Raw genomic sequence first — 19246 nt, forward strand, 5'->3', positions numbered from 1 at the left:
AGGCTTCTAGCAGTGAGGTGCAGTCTGTCTCTCGCTGTGAGGAGGCTGTAGGTGGGGAGGTAGCAACGGCTACCAGCAGTGAGGTGCAGTCCAACACATGCTACAAGTGGCGAGTGGTAACCAGTAATGGGAGGAGAATCAGAATAAGGAAAGTTAAGAGTGAAGATCTGAACGTAGGAAATCACTTCTCTGTTCTTCAGGATGAATGTACTTCAGTGGCCAGTGAAGGTAAGGGCACTACTGCCCCTGCTAACAGAGGTAAGCGCATTCTTGTGGTTGGTGACTCTCAGGTAAGATATATTGACCGTGCTTTTTGTAATAGGAATAAGAAGATGAGAGATAGAGTGTGCTTCCCTGGAGCTGGTATTGGGGACATAGTTGACAGGCTGGATAATATCATGTCAGGTAATGGGAACGAGCCCATTATTTGTCTCAGTGCTGGTGGAAATGATGTTGGGAAGGGTAGGAGAGAAGAGCTGCTAGATAAGTACAGGTCAGCTATAGATTTCATTAAGTCTAAGGGAGGGGTCCCAATCATATGTAGCATCTTGCCTAGAAGGGGAGTAGGAAATGAATGGTTGTCTAGGGCAATTGGTGTAAATTGCTGGCTAGACAGATACTGCAAGGAACTTGCAATCCCATTCATTGACAACTGGAACAACTTTTATGGCAAACATGATACGTATGCAAGGGATGGGGTACATCTCTCTGGGGCTGGGGTGGTAGCACTTGCAAACTCAATTGAGAAGGCCATTGGTGAAATGCCTATGATTTTAAACTGATAGAAGATAGAGGTATGGGTGTGTGTGGGAAACAAGCAGGTTGCAACACTAGGGTTGGAATCAGTAAATGTATAAAAGGCATTCAGCATGAAGTTATAAATAAAGACAATAGATCAGGTCAGCAAACAAAGGGACAGCAAGGGACTAGCTCCCTTAAGGTTTACTATATTAATAGCAGGAGTGTAAGAAATAAGATAGATGAGCTAAGATTAATTGCAAGTGCAGGAAACATAGATATGCACCTCTCCTTCCGACAGTATTTAAGTCTCCGCACTGTCGCTTGATCTTCAGATAGTTCCTGACTATGGAACTGAACTTTTCCAGGCCGAGGGACTGACAACCTCAAATTCTACGACTACAAGGGTGATGGACTGATTACATCGTCTTCACATCTCTACTGTTCCTGCCTACTTTCTGTATTCGACTGAAGAAGCCTACTGTGTAGGCGAAACGTTTCGGAATAAAGTTGTCTAACTGTTGCATATGTGTCTTACCTAACAACCTGTCGGTATTGTATACCATTTTGATGTTCATCTTGTCAGACACTGCAACACATGGCATCTTGGTACAGAAAACACCTTGGACAAGCTTTTCAAGTGAGAAGTGTTGGATCTGAGAGGGACATGACCTATCAGAGGCTACATTCTCACTACTACTACTACTACTCTGCACCTCTCCTTCCGACAGTATTTAAGTCTCCGCACTGTCGCTTGATCTTCAGATAGTTCCTGACTATGGAACTGAACTTTTCCAGGCCGAGGGACTGACAACCTCAAATTCTACGACTACAAGGGTGATGGACTGATTACATCGTCTTCACATCTCTACTGTTCCTGCCTACTTTCTGTATTCGACTGAAGAAGCCTACTGTGTAGGCGAAACGTTTCGGAATAAAGTTGTCTAACTGTTGCATATGTGTCTTACCTAACAACATAGATATTATTGCTATAACAGAGACCTGGCTCAATCTGAAAGATAGAGAGATGCCCTCTGAGTGTCACATACAAGGCTATAAATTATTCCACACTGACAGGGTCAACAGGAAGGGTGGTGGAGTAGCGATGTATGTCAGAGACAATTTAAATTGTTTTGTTAGACAAGATATAAAAGTAGAAGCGTCAGCCACTGAATCTGTTTGGTTACAGCTTCTCGAGGGCCGAGAAAAACTAATTTTGGGTGTGATTTACAGGGCCCCAAATCTTGAAAGGGAGTGCAGTAAATTTCTATGGGACGAAATTCGTAAGGCATCTACATACGAAAATGTTGCGGTAATGGGAGATTTCAACTATAGACAGATTGACTGGAGCAATTTGACAGGAAATTTAGAGTCAGGTGACTTTCTTGATACGATCCAGGATTGTTTTTTAAAACAGTTTGTGACAGAGCCAACTAGAGGAAAAAACCTCCTTGACTTGGTTCTTGCCAGTAGGGAAACACTAATTAATAATCTTGAGGTTAATGATGAATAACAAAAAGGCACAATACCGTGACTGGAATAATACACAAATAACCCGCACTTTGTCAATGGTCCAAGTCGGACCGAAACGTCGTCGTAAGCTTCTCTCTTTTATGTGCGGGTTATTTGTGTAGTGTTAATGATGAGCTTGGGGAAAGTGATCACAAATCACTCAGTTTTAATATATCATGGATTTCCCCTAATAATGGCAATCAAGTCTCCGTCCCTGACTTTCGCTTGGCTGATTTCATAGGACTGAAAAATTACTTAGGTGGGCTGAGATGGAATGACCTGACTAAGGGTCAGGTAGGTGGTGATGGTTGCTGATATGATGCTTTCCAGGGCATAGTTCTAGCTGCTCAGTCAAATTATGTTCCAAATAGGGAAATCAGATCAAACAAAAATGATCCTAAATGGATGAACAATAGATTAAAATATCTGATTGGTCAAAAGAGAGGCATATATATGCAAATCAAAAGAGGATAGGGGCAATTAAGAAATCGATATATTCAATTAAAGAGAGAAATAAAAAAGGGAATTAGAAAAGCAAAAACAGATTATGAGGTTAAAGTTGCAAGAGAATCGAAGATTAACCCAAAAGGATTCTTTCAGGTATACAGAAGTAAGATCAGGAACAAGATAGGCCCACTCAAAAGTTCCTCGGGTCAGCTCACTGACAGTGATAAGGAAATGTGTAGACTTTTTAACACATACTTCCTCTCAGTTTTTACACAGGAGGATACCAGCGATATTCCAGTAATGATAAATTATGTAGAACAGGACGATAATAAACTGTGCACGATTAGGGTCACAAGTGACATGGTCCTTAGGCAAATAGATAAATTAAAACCTAACAAATCCCCAGGCCCTGATGAACTGTATGCAAGGGTTCTAAAGGAATGTAAAGAGGAGCTTAGCACACCTTTGGCTAATCTTTTCAACATATCACTACAAACTGGCATGGTGCCAGATAAGTGGAAAATGGCAAATGTGATACCTATTTTCAAAGCAGGTGACAGGTCCTTAGCTTCGAACTATAGACCAATAAGCCTAACCTCCATAGTGGGAAAATTTATGGAATCAATAATTGCCGAGGCAGTTGTTAGCCACCTTGAAAAACATAAATTAATCAACGAATCTCAGCATGGTTTTACAAAGGGGCGTTCCTGCCTTACGAATTTATTAACTTTTTTCACTAAGGTATTTGAGGAAGTAGATCATGGTAATGAATATGATATTGTGTATATGGACTTCAGTAAGGCTTTTGACAGGGTCCCACATCAGAGACTATTGAGGAAAATTAAGGCACATGGAATAGGAGGAGAAATTTTTTCCTGGGTAGAGGCATGGTTGACAAATAGGCACCAGAGAGTTTGCATAAATGGGGAGAAATCAGAGTGGGGAAGCGTCACGAGCGGTGTTGGTAGGTAAGACACATAGGCAACAGTTAGGCAACTTTATTCCGAAACGTTTCGCCTACACAGTAGGCTTCTTCAGTCGAATACAGAAGCCTACTGTGTAGGCGAAACGTTTCGGAATAAAGTTGCCTAACTGTTGCGTATGTGTCTTACCTACCAACCTGTCGGTATTGTATACCATTTTGATGTTCACGAGCGGTGTTCCACAGGGGTCAGTGTTGGGCCCCCTGCTGTTCACAATATACATAAACGACATAGATGAGGGCATAAAGAGCGACATCGGCAAGTTTGCTGATGACACCAAAATAGGCCGTCGAATTCATTCTGACGAGGACATTCGAGCACTCCAGGAAGATTTGAATAGACTGATGCAGTGGTCGGAGAAGTGGCAGATGCAGTTTAATATAGACAAATGCAAAGTTCTGAATGTTGGACAGGACAATAACCATGCCACATATAAACTAAATAATGTAGATCTTAATATTACGGATTGCGAAAAAGATTTAGGAGTTCTGGTTAGCAGTAATCTGAACATTAAAATGGTATAAAATACCGACAGATTGTTAGGTAAGACACATATGCAACAGTTAGGTATCTTTATTCCGAAACGTTTCGCCTACACAGTAGGCTTCTTCAGTCGAGTACAGACAACGGAGTTTCAGACAAAGGAACAATGCTCTTCTCCAGACTGAGGGACTGACCACCTCAAAACTTTAAGGGTGATGGACTGATTACATCGTCTTCAAGTATCTTCTGCTTCTATCAACTTTTCTGTACTCGACTGAAGAAGCCTACTGTGTAGGCGAAACGTTTCGGAATAAAGATACCTAACTGTTGCATATGTGTCTTACCTAACAGCAGTAATCTGAAACCAAGACAACAGTGCATAAGTGTTCGCAATAAAGCTAATAGAATCCTTGGCTTCATATCAAGAAGCATAAATAATAGGAGTCCTCAGGTTGTTCTTCAACTCTATACATCCTTGGTTAGGCCTCATTTAGATTATGCTGCACAGTTTTGGTTACCGTATTACAGAATGGATATAAATTCTCTGGAAAATGTACAAAGGAGGATGACAAAGTTGATCCCATGTATCAGAAACCTTCCCTATGAGGATAGACTAAGGGCCCTGAATCTGCACTCTCTAGAAAGACGTAGAATTAGGGGGGATATGATTGAGGTGTATAAATGGAAGACAGGAATAAATAAAGGGGATGTAAATAGTGTGCTGAAAATATCTAGCCTAGACAGGACTCGCAACAATGGTTTTAAGTTGGAAAAATTCAGATTCAGGAAGGATATAGGAAAGTACTGGTTTGGTAATAGAGTTGTGGATGAGTGGAATAAACTCCCAAGTACAGTTATAGAGGCCAGAACGTTGTGTAGTTTTAAAAATAGGTTGGATAAATACATGAGTGGATGTGGGTGGGTGTGAGTTGGACCTGATAGCTTGTGCTACCAGGTCGGTTGTCGTGTTCCTCCCTTAAGTCAATGTGACCTGACCTGACTAGGTTGGGTGCATTGGCTTAAGCCGGTAGGAGATTTGGACCTGCCTCGCATGGGCCAGTAGGCCTTCTGCAGTGTTCCTTCGTTCTTATGTTCTTATGTACTTGGACGTGCCTTGCCTGGGCCAGTAGGCCTACTGCAGTGCGCCTTTCTTATGTTCCTTACAACAAAGAAATGTCAATCAAAACAGTGATCAGTGCTAAGAGAGCGTACACACGTGTGACACTAAAACAAGATGTAAGCCAGTGTGTGGCAACGTACACGAGTAGCAGCAGCAAATGTTGGCTGGCCGGGGAAGTGAATTAAGTGTAGCTGGCGAGCAGTGAGACGAGGCTGCATCCGTTGTCTCTCATGGTTACGCGCACACAACATTGTTCATTTATTTACTTTCCACTCTTTCTATATATATATATATATATATATATATATATATATATATATATATATATATATATATATATATATATATATATATATATATATATATATATATATATATAATGTCGTGCCAAATATGTAAAACTGGTCAATTAGCAAGAACTCATTTAAAATTAAGTCCTTTCTAAAATTTTCTCTTATACGTTTAAAGATATATTTTTTTCATTTATGTTGATGTAAAAATTTATAATTTTGCACCAAAAGGAACTTAGAAAACTTACCTAACCTTATTATAACAAGCGCAATTTATTTTAGCCTAACCCAACTAAATATATTTTAAATTTGTTTACAATAATTTAGTACTAAACAAACACAATGAAATATATTTTTTTCGTTTGGTTCAGAATGATTTTGGCGAAATTATTGCATACACAAATTTTCACTTGTCCTATATGGCAAGATGAGCGTTGCTATTTAAGCCAAGATCGCAAGTTCTGCCTATTCGGCACGACATAAATATATATATATATATATATATATATATATATATATATATATATATATATATATATATATATATATATATATATATATATATATATATATATATATATACGACTTCTTAGAAGTAGTTCAGGATTGTTTTTTGATGCACTTTGTGACAGAACCTACAAGGGGTAATAACCTGCTTGACTTAGTGATGAATGGTTTGAAAAACCGACAAGTTGAAGATTGAGACACTTATGCAGCATATGGGAATCTTTATTCAGGAAACGTTTCGCCACACAGTGGCTTCATCAGTCCGTTACAAAGAGGAAGGCGTAAGGAGAGGAGGAGTATGAGGTAATCAGTCCCTCAGCCTGGAGTCGATGTGTTCAGTCCATCATTGATGGACTGAACACATCGACTCCAGGCTGAGGGACTGATTACCTCATACTCCTCCTCTCCTTACGCCTTCCTCTTTGTAACGGACTGATGAAGCCACTGTGTGGCGAAACGTTTCCTGAATAAAGATTCCCATATGCTGCATAAGTGTCTCAATCTTCTGCTTGACTTAGTTCTGGCAAACAATGAATCACTTGTAATAAAGTTGGTAGAATTACCGACAATATGTAAAGTAAAAGGACACAAGTGCAACTAATGTGACATTTATTGTGGCAACGTTTCGCTCTCCAGGAGCTTTATCAAGCCATTACAAACAATACATGGACACAGAGGGTATATAAAGGCTCAGAGTGAGGTGAATACTAGTGAGGTACCATTTCGATGTTCACTAGTGGTAGTAGTAGTAGTAGTAGTGGTAGTGACAAAAGTAATGCAATATGGTAGAGCAATTAATTTGTACATGAGTAAAAGGATATAAAAGCTATTACTTGGGTAACATAAAAATAGGTTGGACAAATATAAACTGGAATGAGGCGGCTTGTTTCAGTGTTCACTCTCTGTGCTTTGTGTAGTATAACAGGAGAGACTATGTGATGGCAGGGTTTACTGTTTTCAGGAGGATTCTTGCTAAGACTTCGGAGATGGTGAAGCTGCCGTTGTTTTGTTTAATTGTATTTGAAACAGCGATCAGTGCTGATTCAAGGCACTTGCGTGTGCGGAAATTAGTTTCTTTTATCACTAATTGGGCGTCTCTGAATTTCATAAGATGATTGGTGGAATTTCGGTGTTGTACACAGGCGTTGTTTAAGTTGTCGTTCCTACATGCGTATATGTGTTCATTGAGGCGGGTGTCGAGGTTTCTTGCTGTTTCACCTACGTAGATCTTGTCACAGCCTCCACAGGGTATAGTGTAAACTCCTGCATTGACTGGTTCGTGGTGCTTGGGTTTTGTCCTGGTTAGATCCTTTATTGAAGTGGTAGAAGCGATGGCGACTCTGGTGTTAGCTTGTGAAAGTACTTTTGAGACGTTTAGTCCAACAGCCAGGTTGCACTAAACGTCTCAAAAGTACTTTCACAAGCTAACACCAGAGTCGCCATCGCTTCTACCACTTCAATAAAGGATCTAACCAGGACAAAACCCAAGCACCACGAACCAGTCAATGCAGGAGTTTACACTATACCCTGTGGAGGCTGTGACAAGATCTACGTAGGTGAAACAGCAAGAAACCTCGACACCCGCCTCAATGAACACATATACGCATGTAGGAACGACAACTTAAACAACGCCTGTGTACAACACCGAAATTCCACCAATCATCTTATGAAATTCAGAGACGCCCAATTAGTGATAAAAGAAACTAATTTCCACACACGCAAGTGCCTTGAATCAGCACTGATCGCTGTTTCAAATACAATTAAACAAAACAACGGCAGCTTCACCATCTCCGAAGTCTTAGCAAGAATCCTCCTGAAAACAGTAAACCCTGCCATCACATAGTCTCTCCTGTTATACTACACAAAGCACAGAGAGTGAACACTGAAACAAGCCGCCTCATTCCAGTTTATATTTGTCCAACCTATTTTTATGTTACCCAAGTAATAGCTTTTATATCCTTTTACTCATGTACAAATTAATTGCTCTACCATATTGCATTACTTTTGTCACTACCACTACTACTACTACTACTACCACTAGTGAACATCGAAATGGTACCTCACTAGTATTCACCTCACTCTGAGCCTTTATATACCCTCTGTGTCCATGTATTGTTTGTAATGGCTTGATAAAGCTCCTGGAGAGCGAAACGTTGCCACAATAAATGTCACATTAGTTGCAAATGAATCACTTGTTAATAATTTAGAAGTTTCAGAGGAACTGGGTGCTAGCGACCACAAATCAATTACATTTAGAATTGAATGGAAGTATGATAGTAGGGATAACTCAGTAACAGTCCCAGATTTTCGCTTAGCAGATTACGATGGGCTTAGAGAACACTTATCATCTGTTGACTGGGGTAACGAAGAGAGCTATCAATATGACAGTTTTCTGAACACAATACATGCTGCTCAAAGAGCGTTTATCCCTTATAAAGAAATTAGATCAAATAGAAATGACCCAAAATGGATGAATAATAGGCTGAAATATCTACTAGGGCATAAGAAAGGAATTTATAGGCGTATCAAAAGAGGCGAGGGTCATCTTATGAATCAGTATATTGACATTAAGAGGGACATTAAAAAGGGGATAAGAAAAGCTAAAAGGGACTATGAAATTAAAGTTGCTAGGGATTCTAAAACTAACCCAAAAAGTTTTTTCCAGGTCTATAGAACAAAAGTCAGAGATAAGATAGGTCCCCTTAAAAATAACTATGGGCATCTTACTGACAAAGAGAATGAAATGTGCTCGATTTTAAATAATTATTTTCTCTCGGTTTTTACACAGGAAGACACTAATAATATTCCGGTAATTAATTTTTATAGTGGATCAGAAGATAAATTATGTAACATCACAGTCACTAGTGAAATGGTTGTGAAGCAGATAGACCGACTGAAGCAAAATAAGTCACCGGGTCCTGATGAGGTATTTTCAAGGGTTCTAAAGGAATGCAAAATGGAAGTCTGTGAACCATTAACTAATATTTTTAATTTATCTCTTCAAACAGGTGTAGTGTCTGATATGTGGAAGATGGCTAATGTAATTCCTATTTTTAAAACAGGGGACAAGTCGTTACCGTCAAATTACCGCCCAATAAGCCTGACCTCAATTGTAGGAAAATTACTAGAGTCAATTATAGCTGAGATTATAAGAAGCCATCTCGATAAGCATAGCTTGATTAATGATACTCAGCATGGATTCACAAGAGGCCGGTCTTGTCTAACTAATTTATTAACTTTCTTCAGTAAAGCTTTTGAGGCTGTTGACCACGATAAAGAATTTGATATTATTTACTTAGATTTTAGTAAGGCATTTGATAGAGTTCCGCACCAAAGACTGTTGAAGAAAGTAGCAGCTCATGGCATTGGGGGAAGGGTGCTCTCGTGGATCGAATCATGGCTCACAGACAGGAAGCAGAGAGTGTCCATTAATGGGGTTAAATCCGAGTGGGGATCAGTAACAAGTGGCGTTCCACAGGGATCAGTCTTGGGCCCGTTGTTGTTTATAATATATATCAATGATCTTGATGAAGGAATTACTAGTGATATGAGCAAATTCGCCGATGACACGAAGATAGGTAGGATAATTGATTCAAACGTAGATGTTAGGGAACTTCAGGAGGATTTAGACAAACTCTACTCTTGGTCAGAAAAGTGGCAGATGCAGTTCAATGTAGATAAATGCAAGGTTCTGAAGCTCGGGAGTGTCCATAACCCTAGCACTTATAAGTTAAATAATGTAGAACTTAGCCATACAGATTGCGAAAAGGACTTGGGGGTTATGGTAAGCAGCAACCTTAAACCAAGACAGCAATGCCTAAGCGTACGTAATAAGGCAAATAGATTACTGGGATTTATATCAAGAAGTGTAAGCAACAGAAGTCCAGAGGTCATACTGCAGCTTTATACATCATTAGTAAGGCCTCACCTAGATTATGCAGCTCAATTCTGGTCTCCATATTACAGAATGGACATAAATTTGTTAGAAAACATTCAGCGTAGGATGACTAAATTAATACATAGCATTAGAAATCTTCCTTATGAAGAAAGATTGAAGACTCTTAAGTTACATTCACTTGTTAGACGAAGAATGAGGGGAGACCTGATCGAAGTGTATAAGTCGAAGATAGGTATAAATAAAGGGGATATTAACAAGGTCTTGAGGATATCTCTCCAAGAGAGAACCCGCAGTAATGGATTTAAATTAGATAAGTTTAGATTTAGAAAGGACATAGGAAAGTATTGGTTTGGAAATAGGGTAGTTGATGAGTGGAACAGTCTACCTAGTTGGGTTATTGAGGCTGGGACTTTGGGTAGTTTCAAATTTAGGTTGGATAAATACATGAGTGGGAGGGGTTGGATTTGAGTGGGACTTGCACATCGGAGCTTGTTTCTTGGGTGGCATTGAAAATAGGGCTGGTCAAATGTTTGTTACTGGGATGAATTGTAAAGGACCTGCCTAGTATGGGCCAGCGGGCCTGCTGCAGTGTTCCTTCTTTCTTATGTTCTTATGTTTTTATATATATATATATATATATATATATATATATATATATATATATATATATATATATATATATATACATTTTATTCTCCATGAGTATTGAATGTAAGATTACACCTGGGAGTGCAGTAGCTCACCCATAGGATGGGTTAGTATCAAATAAACTACAGTTGTTATTGGTGTCTTGTAACTTTAACCCACACGTTTAATTTTTACCAGTCGGCTCTTGGCGGCTAAGAAAGTTTCTTGAGAGTATATGAGTAAAGTTTCCTTTCAGTTAACGTCGTTTCATTAGGTATCTGATTGGTTGCCCAAATTATCTTTTTTTGTTTTACTTCTTCCAAGGTTTTCTTAATAACTCGAGAATGTCTTATCCTAACGGCTTCAAACTTTCAACACTGATGGTGTACTGGAACTATGGAAGAGGTCGAGCAACTATTGGCATGTGGTGATGCCCTCTGGTCAATTCCTGGTTTTGGGTTCCGTGTGCTAATTTGAGAAAGGTTTTATTGATTGAGTTTGAACATTCAACATTGGTGCATCCTACTTAGAAGAATGTTAAGATTGGCAAACTAAAACATACACACAATGTTATTTTTTCCCTCGTGACATCTTGAGCATTCTCCATCTGAACGACTTGAATCGGTGTACAAGAATGGTATACAATACCAACAAGATGAAAATTTATACACATGTGCAAACATCTGGGTATCTTTATTATAGAATTTCGCCATCCAGTGGCTTTATCAATACAGATTCTAGGACATAATTTGAAGACAGTAGTGTGCTGAAAATATCTAGCCTAGTGTGCTGAAAATATCTAGCCTAGTGTGCTGAAAATATCTAGCCTAGACAGGACTCGCAGCAATGGTTTTAAGTTGGAAAAATTCAGATTCAGGAGGGATATAGGAAAGTACTGGTTTGGTAATAGAGTTGTGGATGAGTGGAACAAACTCCCAAGTACCGTTATAGAGGCCAGAACGTTGTGTAGCTTTAAAAATAGGTTGGATAAATACATGAGTAGATGTGGGTGGGTGTGAGTTAGACCTGATAGCTTGTGCTACCAGGTCGGTTGCCGTGTTCCTCCCTTAAGTCAGTGTGACCTGACCTGACTAGGTTGGGTGCATTGGCTTAAGCCGGTAGGAGACTTGGACCTGCCTCGCATGGGCCAGTAGGCCTTCTGCAGTGTTCCTTCGTTCTTATGTTCTTCTTATGTTCTTATACGGTGGTCTTCACACCAACTCCAAGGCTGAGGGACTGATTACCTCATCCTTTGTATATAGTTCTACTGTCTTCCACTTATGTCCTAGAATCTATATTCATAAAGCCACTGGATCGCGAAACGTCTACAATAAAAATACTCAGATGTTTGCACATGTATAAATATTCGACTTGAATTGTGTTATGACGTTTGAATCATGTTATGACCAGGATGATACCCTATAATTTTAGGTTGTGGTTATACAAATTTACCATTTGACTAACATAATTGATAAACTCTGAAAGGCTGGATTCAGACTCTGCCATCTAGTCGGCTGTGTTTTGAACATTAAAATGGTATAAAATACCGACAGGTTGTTAGGTAAGGCACATATGCAACAGTTAGGTATCTTTATTATGAAACGTTTCGCCTACACAGTAGGCTTCTTCAGTCAAGAAGCAGAAGATACATGAAGACGATGTAATCAGTCCATCACCCTTAAAGTTTTGAGGTGGTCAGTCCCTCAGTCTGGAGAAGAGCATTGTTCCATAGTATGAAACAATATGGGACTGACCACCTCAAAACTTTAAGGGTGATGGACTGATTACATCGTCTTCAAGTATCTTCTGCTTCTATCAACTTTTCTGTACTTGACTGAAGAAGCCTACTGTGTAGGCGAAACGTTTCATAATAAAGATACCTAACTGTTGCATATGTGTCTTACCTAACGGCTGTGTTTTGCTCAGTGGAAGATTAGCATTATTGAGATATTAAGTTTCAGTCTTATTAAACAAACTGTCATATTGATTGCAATGCAGTAATTGAAGAACACCTGTTGTCATCGCCTTCACACTTGTAATTAACACACACACGATTACATTAATAAATACACTTAGGTACATAGAGGCACACGTATACAAACGCTCGCATGTATACGTATGCATTTGTATGCATCTGCATACGCATACATAAGGACAAGAAAACATTTATAGGCATGCAAACGCATACATATTTTGGTTTTAGAGCTTTAGACTAACACTTATGATGACCCTGCAGTATTCCTGTTGTATGATGTAGGAGGGTGGTGTATGATGTAGGAGGCTGGTGTATAATGTGGGAGGATGGTGTATAATGTAGGAGGCTGGTGTATAATGTAGGAGGCTGGTGTATATTGTGGGAGGCTGGTGTATAATGTAGGATGCTGGTGTATAATGTAGGAGGCTGGTGTATATTGTGGGAGGGTGGTATATAATGTAGGAGGCTGGTATATAATATAGTTGGGTGGTGTATGAGGTAGGAGGCTGGTGTATGTGGGAGGGTGGTGTATAATGTAGGTCGGTGTATAATGTGGGAGGGTGGTGTATGATGTAGGAAGCTGGTGTTATGAGAGTTCCGCATTTTTGTATCTCGCAGCCTCCCAGACAAGTCTAGTTCATAAAAGCATTTTAAATTCATTTTGCCATCTTTCCAGACCTGCATAATATAACTCACTTTTGCTAACTTACGATCGCCGCAGATAAAAAATGTGGATTACGTTAAACTTAAAAACAAAACAAAACAGCGCATTTATCATTAAATTATGCTGTGGGGTAACAGTATTGAGAACACGGGCGGTGCATGTATCCGGAGAGTGAACACCCACCTGTTGAACGGGTGTGACAAACGGTAGCATCCAGACTAGAGGAGCTTAGAACACACCACCTGCTCACTACGGAGGTTCAAGCCACACTGCTCGCCACTACGCTACACGGCCACACAACCTGACGTCACTTCTTACTGATACCAGGAAACTTAGGTGATAAACGGTGGGTGAGTGAGAGAACACGGGAAGGAAGCAGGAAGAGAGGGCACGACCCACATCACTCCACGATACGTATTGAACCTAAGGTCGAGTCCTGTTAGAAAGGGGTGATCACTCCTCTTGTTCAGCCGATACTCATTCGCATATGCTTTATTGAAATTTAACTTACATTTGCAAGAGAATATAAGTTATATTTATACACGTAGTTTAATTGCTAACCCACTCGGCTCACATACTGAGGTCCATGGTTCGATGCTCGGTACGGGTGGAAGCATTAGGACGTGCTTTCTTGACACCTGCTTTCCATGTTCACCCATCAGTAAAATAGGTACCTGGGTGTTAGTCGACTAGTGTAGGTCGCATCCTGGGTACAAAATTAACCCAATTTTCCCGAAATGCAGAGCATTTCGGGAAAATTAGGCATAACTAGGCTTGTATACCTTGTACATGTAGTAAATAAATATTATCATTTATTATTATTATTATTATTATTATTATTATTATTATTATTATTATTAACTGTTTGATTTACGCGTGGTTAATGTTGTTTGGGAAAAGTTAAGTAGACCAGGAGCTCATAGTTATTAAAAAAATAATTAGGTACATCTAAAGATTACTGCCGTTGTTTTCCAACTTACTAATATATTAGAAAACACTATCAGTGTGTTGCTACACTATGATAGTTACATTGTGGGAACACTCGCAGTGTGCTGCTACACTACTGTGATAGTTACATTGTGGGAACACTTGCAGTGTGCTGCTACACTACTATGATAGTTACATTGTGGGAACACTTGCAGTGTGCTGCTACACTACTATGATAGTTACTTTATGGCAACACTCGCAGTGTGCTGCTACACTACTATGATAGTTACATTGTGGGAACACTTGCAGTGTGCTGCTACACTACTATGATAGTTACATTGTGGGAACACTTGCAGTGTGCTGCTACACTACTATGATAGTTTCATTGTGGGAACACTTGCAGTGTGCTGCTACACTACTATGATAGTTTCATTGTGGGAACACTTGCAGTGTGCTGCTACACTACTATGATAGTTTCATTGTGGGAACACTTGCAGTGTGCTGCTACACTACTATGATAGTTTCATTGTGGGAACACTTGCAGTGTGCTGCTACACTACTATGATAGTTTCATTGTGGGAACACTTGCAGTGTGCTGCTACACTACTATGATAGTTTCATTGTGGGAACACTCGCAGTGTGCTGCTACACTACTATGATAGTTACATTGTGGGAACACTTGCAGTGTGCTGCTACACTACTATGATAGTTTCATTGTGGGAACACTTGCAGTGTGCTGCTAAACTATGATAGTTATATTGTGGGAACTATCAGTGATAGTTAAATTATGGGAACACTAGCATTGTGCTGTTACATTACTACTACGATAGTTACATTGTGGGAACACCAGCATTATGCTGTTACATTACTACTACGATAGTTACATTGTGGGAACACCAGCATTGTGTTGTTACGTTACTGCTACGATAATTACATTGTGGGAACACCAGTATTGTGCTGTTACATTACTACTATGATAGTCACATTGTGGGAACACCAGCACTGTGCTGTTACATTGCTACTATGATAGTCACATTGTGGGAACACTCGCAGTGTGCTGCTACACTACTATGATAGTTACATTGTGGGAACACTCGCAGTGTGCTGCTACACTACTATGATAGTTACATTGTGGGAACACTTGCAGTGTGCTGCTACACTACTATGATAGTTACATTGTGGGAACACTCGCAGTGTGCTGCTACACTACTATGATAGTTACATTGTGGGAACACTTCCAGTGTGCTGCTACACTACTATGATAGTTACATTGTGGGAACACTCGCAGTGTGCTGCTACACTACTATGATAGTTACATTGTGGGAACACTCGCAGTGTGCTGCTACACTACTATGATAGTTACATTGTGGGAACACTCGCAGTGTGCTGCTACACTACTATGATAGTTACATTGTGGGAACACTTGCAGTGTGCTGCTACACTACTATGATAGTTACATTGTTGGAACACTTGCAGTGTGCTGCTACACTACTATGATAGTTTCATTGTGGGAACACTTGCAGTGTGCTGCTAAACTATGATAGTTATATTGTGGGAACTATCAGTGATAGTTAAATTATGGGAACACTAGCATTGTGCTGTTACATTACTACTACGATAGTTACATTGTGGGAACACCAGCATTATGCTGTTACATTACTACTACGATAGTTACATTGTGGGAACACCAGCATTGTGTTGTTACGTTACTGCTACGATAATTACATTGTGGGAACACCAGTATTGTGCTGTTACATTACTACTATGATAGTCACATTGTGGGAACACCAGCACTGTGCTGTTACATTACTACTATGATAGTCACATTGTGGGAACACCAGCACTGTGCTGTTACATTACTACTATGATAGTCACATTGTGGGAACACCAGCACTGTGCTGTTACATTACTACTATGATAGTCACATTGTGGGAACACCAGCACTGTGCTGTTACATTACTACTATGATAGTCACATTGTGGGAACACCAGCACTGTGCTGTTACATTACTACTATGATAGTCACATTGTGGGAACACCAGCATTGTGCTGCTACTCTGTTTAATAGATTTTGGAAACAAAAGTTACCTTTCTTTGTCGTAATAATAATGACAGAAATATTATATTTAGGAAAAAAATGCACATTTTATATATTTAAAAAAAAACTGGATGCAGAACACTTGTATTATACAAAAAAAAGTATTTTTTTTATACGAAGTAATGAAATCTGTCAGTTTGACCTCAAAGACTTCAGTTGTGATAAATGGTTTGAAAATCGACAAACTGAGGATTGAGACATTAAGTAACATATGGGAATCTTTATTAAGGAAACGTTTCGCAACACAGTGGCTTCATTAGTCCAATACAAGACAGGGGAAAGGAGAGGAGAGTTCGAGGTAATCAGTCCCTTAGCCTGGAATAAAGATTCCCATGCGTTGCTTAAGTGTCTCAATCTTCGAAAAACTTCAGTTTAGTAGCTGTGCTTCGTTCCAGCAGGAGTGATTATTGCCTGGTAGAGTACAAGGCCGAGCCAGCGGCTAGGCTTCCCTATAACTTGTCAGAGATGATTGTTTTCGTTGTAATGCGTGGGGGTAGTGTGATGCTTATGGTGTATTTCATTGGTTGGTAAATGAACTTACGTGGTAGTACGCAGGATGCGCGTAATTCTACCACGAAATGATGAACAATTTTTCAAATTACATTAGTGGTGAATTGGCTCCCGCAGGGATTACCACGACGATAGAGTCTACATCAGTATACTGATGTTGAAGCAGAGTGTACAGGCTGTGTCATCTGAGTAACTCTACCGTGAATTCATGACCAGTTTTTTTCCTATTTAATTAGTAAGATAATACATCAGGGATCGGTAACTCACGAATATGTAGCCATCATCTTATATTTTAATGTTGAAGGCAGAGTGTAGACGGTGCGTGTCGTGGTGAAGGTATGACCCTCTGGAGAACACTTAGTGTCACCAAGTGTTCTCCAGAGGGTCATACTCGTAGTTTTCTGCAGTTCACCTGGTTGAAGTGTAGAAAGCTACGAGTTCTAGATGAGTATAACCTCCCAGGCAGCGTGATATGCTGGCATTTGAGCTGGCATCTTGATCTTGCACGTCGAGACCAAGATGTCAGCTCAAATACAGTCAGACAACTCTGGCTGGCTTTAAATATATAGGTTTTACAAGTATGTGAATGGTTATAGGTTGGTATGAGTTAGACCTGCCTAGCATGGGTCAGTAATCCCATGGTAGGCTGAGCTGCAGACACTGTAACACATAACACCATTGTTTTATATTAGTTTTGGTGTATCATGTTGTGTGAACACTTCTCATCTCCAGCCTTGCAACTAAAGAATGAGCCAGTGTGATATATATTTTTTTTCACGTTTTCTGGATATGGATGCTGGGTTAAGATCAGGCTCCTGGCCCCTCCTCTTAATTTGCTATCCACTAGTGTGATTATGAATAAGAAACATGAGCAATACTTAATTATCTTTATTGTCGACAATAACAATAACCAGGTGTTTCACATGTCTTATTCATTAATTTGCGGTTACTGTTTAACACAACGATACTTGGTTGCTGATTTATAACTCAGGGTGATACCTCGTCTGGCTCTCTTGCTTTCATATGTTAGTAAGCAAGAATTGCTTATATATTTATTTGGTTGCTTAGGTAAGGTTCGTCAGGAAACAGGACAAGTGTTTCCAGACGTGGGTCATATGATGACCTGCAGCTGGAGCTTTTGATCATCTGACCGAGGCCTTCCGCTGGCTTACCGGTCCACCCCTTTAAAAATTAGGGTTATAAGTATTGGTTGTTTAAGTTGGTTTCACATCATCGGGTAGTTTATAACCACTTCATCTCTGAAGGGGGACACCTTGATGCTGGTGACGGGCTCTCGATGCTAGAAATTGAAACTACCTTTCCCTTCATCAGCTCAAACCTGAGTATCTTCCTTTACCCAGAAAAGACTAACGGATTCAGGACCTCCCCAGGAATATTATATTACATGCAAACCATCTAAAGCGTCCTAGTCATGCCTTTCTCTGTTCCTTCTAGTAAAGTCACTTGTGTAAATCAGAAACATTAGCAGGCAAATATACTGATGTCACAAGTGAGGTGCGTTGTGGTACCCCGTGTGTGACGTCATCCCAAGAGGTCATAGTACTCATACTCTCAAGCAGAAATATTTTCACCAGTTGTAATGATTTGCCTTATAATTCATCCTACATTTTGCTGTTTCGAAATTAGTCTTAAAATTAACCATACCACAGGTGGGGTAGTCTTAAAATTGATATACAAACAATATGTCTATCCATTACTTCTAAAACAATAGATGTGATATGTATGAATATCCTAATGTCTATTAATAGATCTTTTGCTCTCAAGTGTTTTCTCCATTTTTTTTTCATTATTTTTTACAAATAAACAAAAGTCAGCAAAATAGGCCTACTGTAAATATTGGCATGGATGTGCCGTTTTCTATTTATCAGTTTCCTCCAGTGAAATAACCCTAAAGAGTTCCAAGTGGATAGCTTAGTTCTTCAGAACTTTATTGTGACCCCCAGGCTGTTATTTCCCCCGTTTATTTTATGTCTTGCCAGCATCCATTAATAATTTCTTTACCTCTTCAGTTATTTAAATAACATCTATTTCATTTATCAGGCATTAAATTCCACTATATTGTGAATGTGAATATATTCTACAACTTTCTACTTAACGCCTCACACATTTCCTTCTCTACTTTAGTAACTTTTTCTATGTCACTTCTTTTTTTTTTTGTCTTTAGATCTTTCTGTTGTTGCAGACTTGAATAAAAAAATTGCTTCTACTTTGCTCATGTCTTATTTATTTTTCAGTTTTTTTTTCTGTCCTTCTTATATTTGTATATTCATTTCTGACCTTGAATTCCATTCTTTCTCTCTCTCTCTCTGGTAAGTGTCTTGATTGCCTCATTTCCTATGTTGATTATATGCTCCTTCTTTATTATAGCTCTCCACCTTCTGTTCAACTATTCTTTATTATTTTGTCTTATATCCTTCTTTAGAATAAACTCTTCAGCTCTGTCTTCA

The 19246-nt window shown here is 39.4% G+C and overlaps 1 protein-coding gene across 1 annotated transcript in view; it reads right to left on the minus strand.

Moving 5' to 3' along the window:
* The window catches only part of LOC128687039 (uncharacterized), a gene marked incomplete in the record, with an annotated part of 426297 nt that extends 412760 nt beyond the window's left edge, over positions 1-13537 (minus strand). Inside the window, 1 exon segment of the mRNA XM_070082417.1 lies at positions 13428-13537.
* Between the last annotated feature and the right edge of the window lie 5709 nt (positions 13538-19246).

This window comes from Cherax quadricarinatus, chromosome 7 (assembly GCF_038502225.1).
Source record: "Cherax quadricarinatus isolate ZL_2023a chromosome 7, ASM3850222v1, whole genome shotgun sequence".
Lineage (NCBI taxonomy): Eukaryota > Metazoa > Arthropoda > Malacostraca > Decapoda > Parastacidae > Cherax > Cherax quadricarinatus.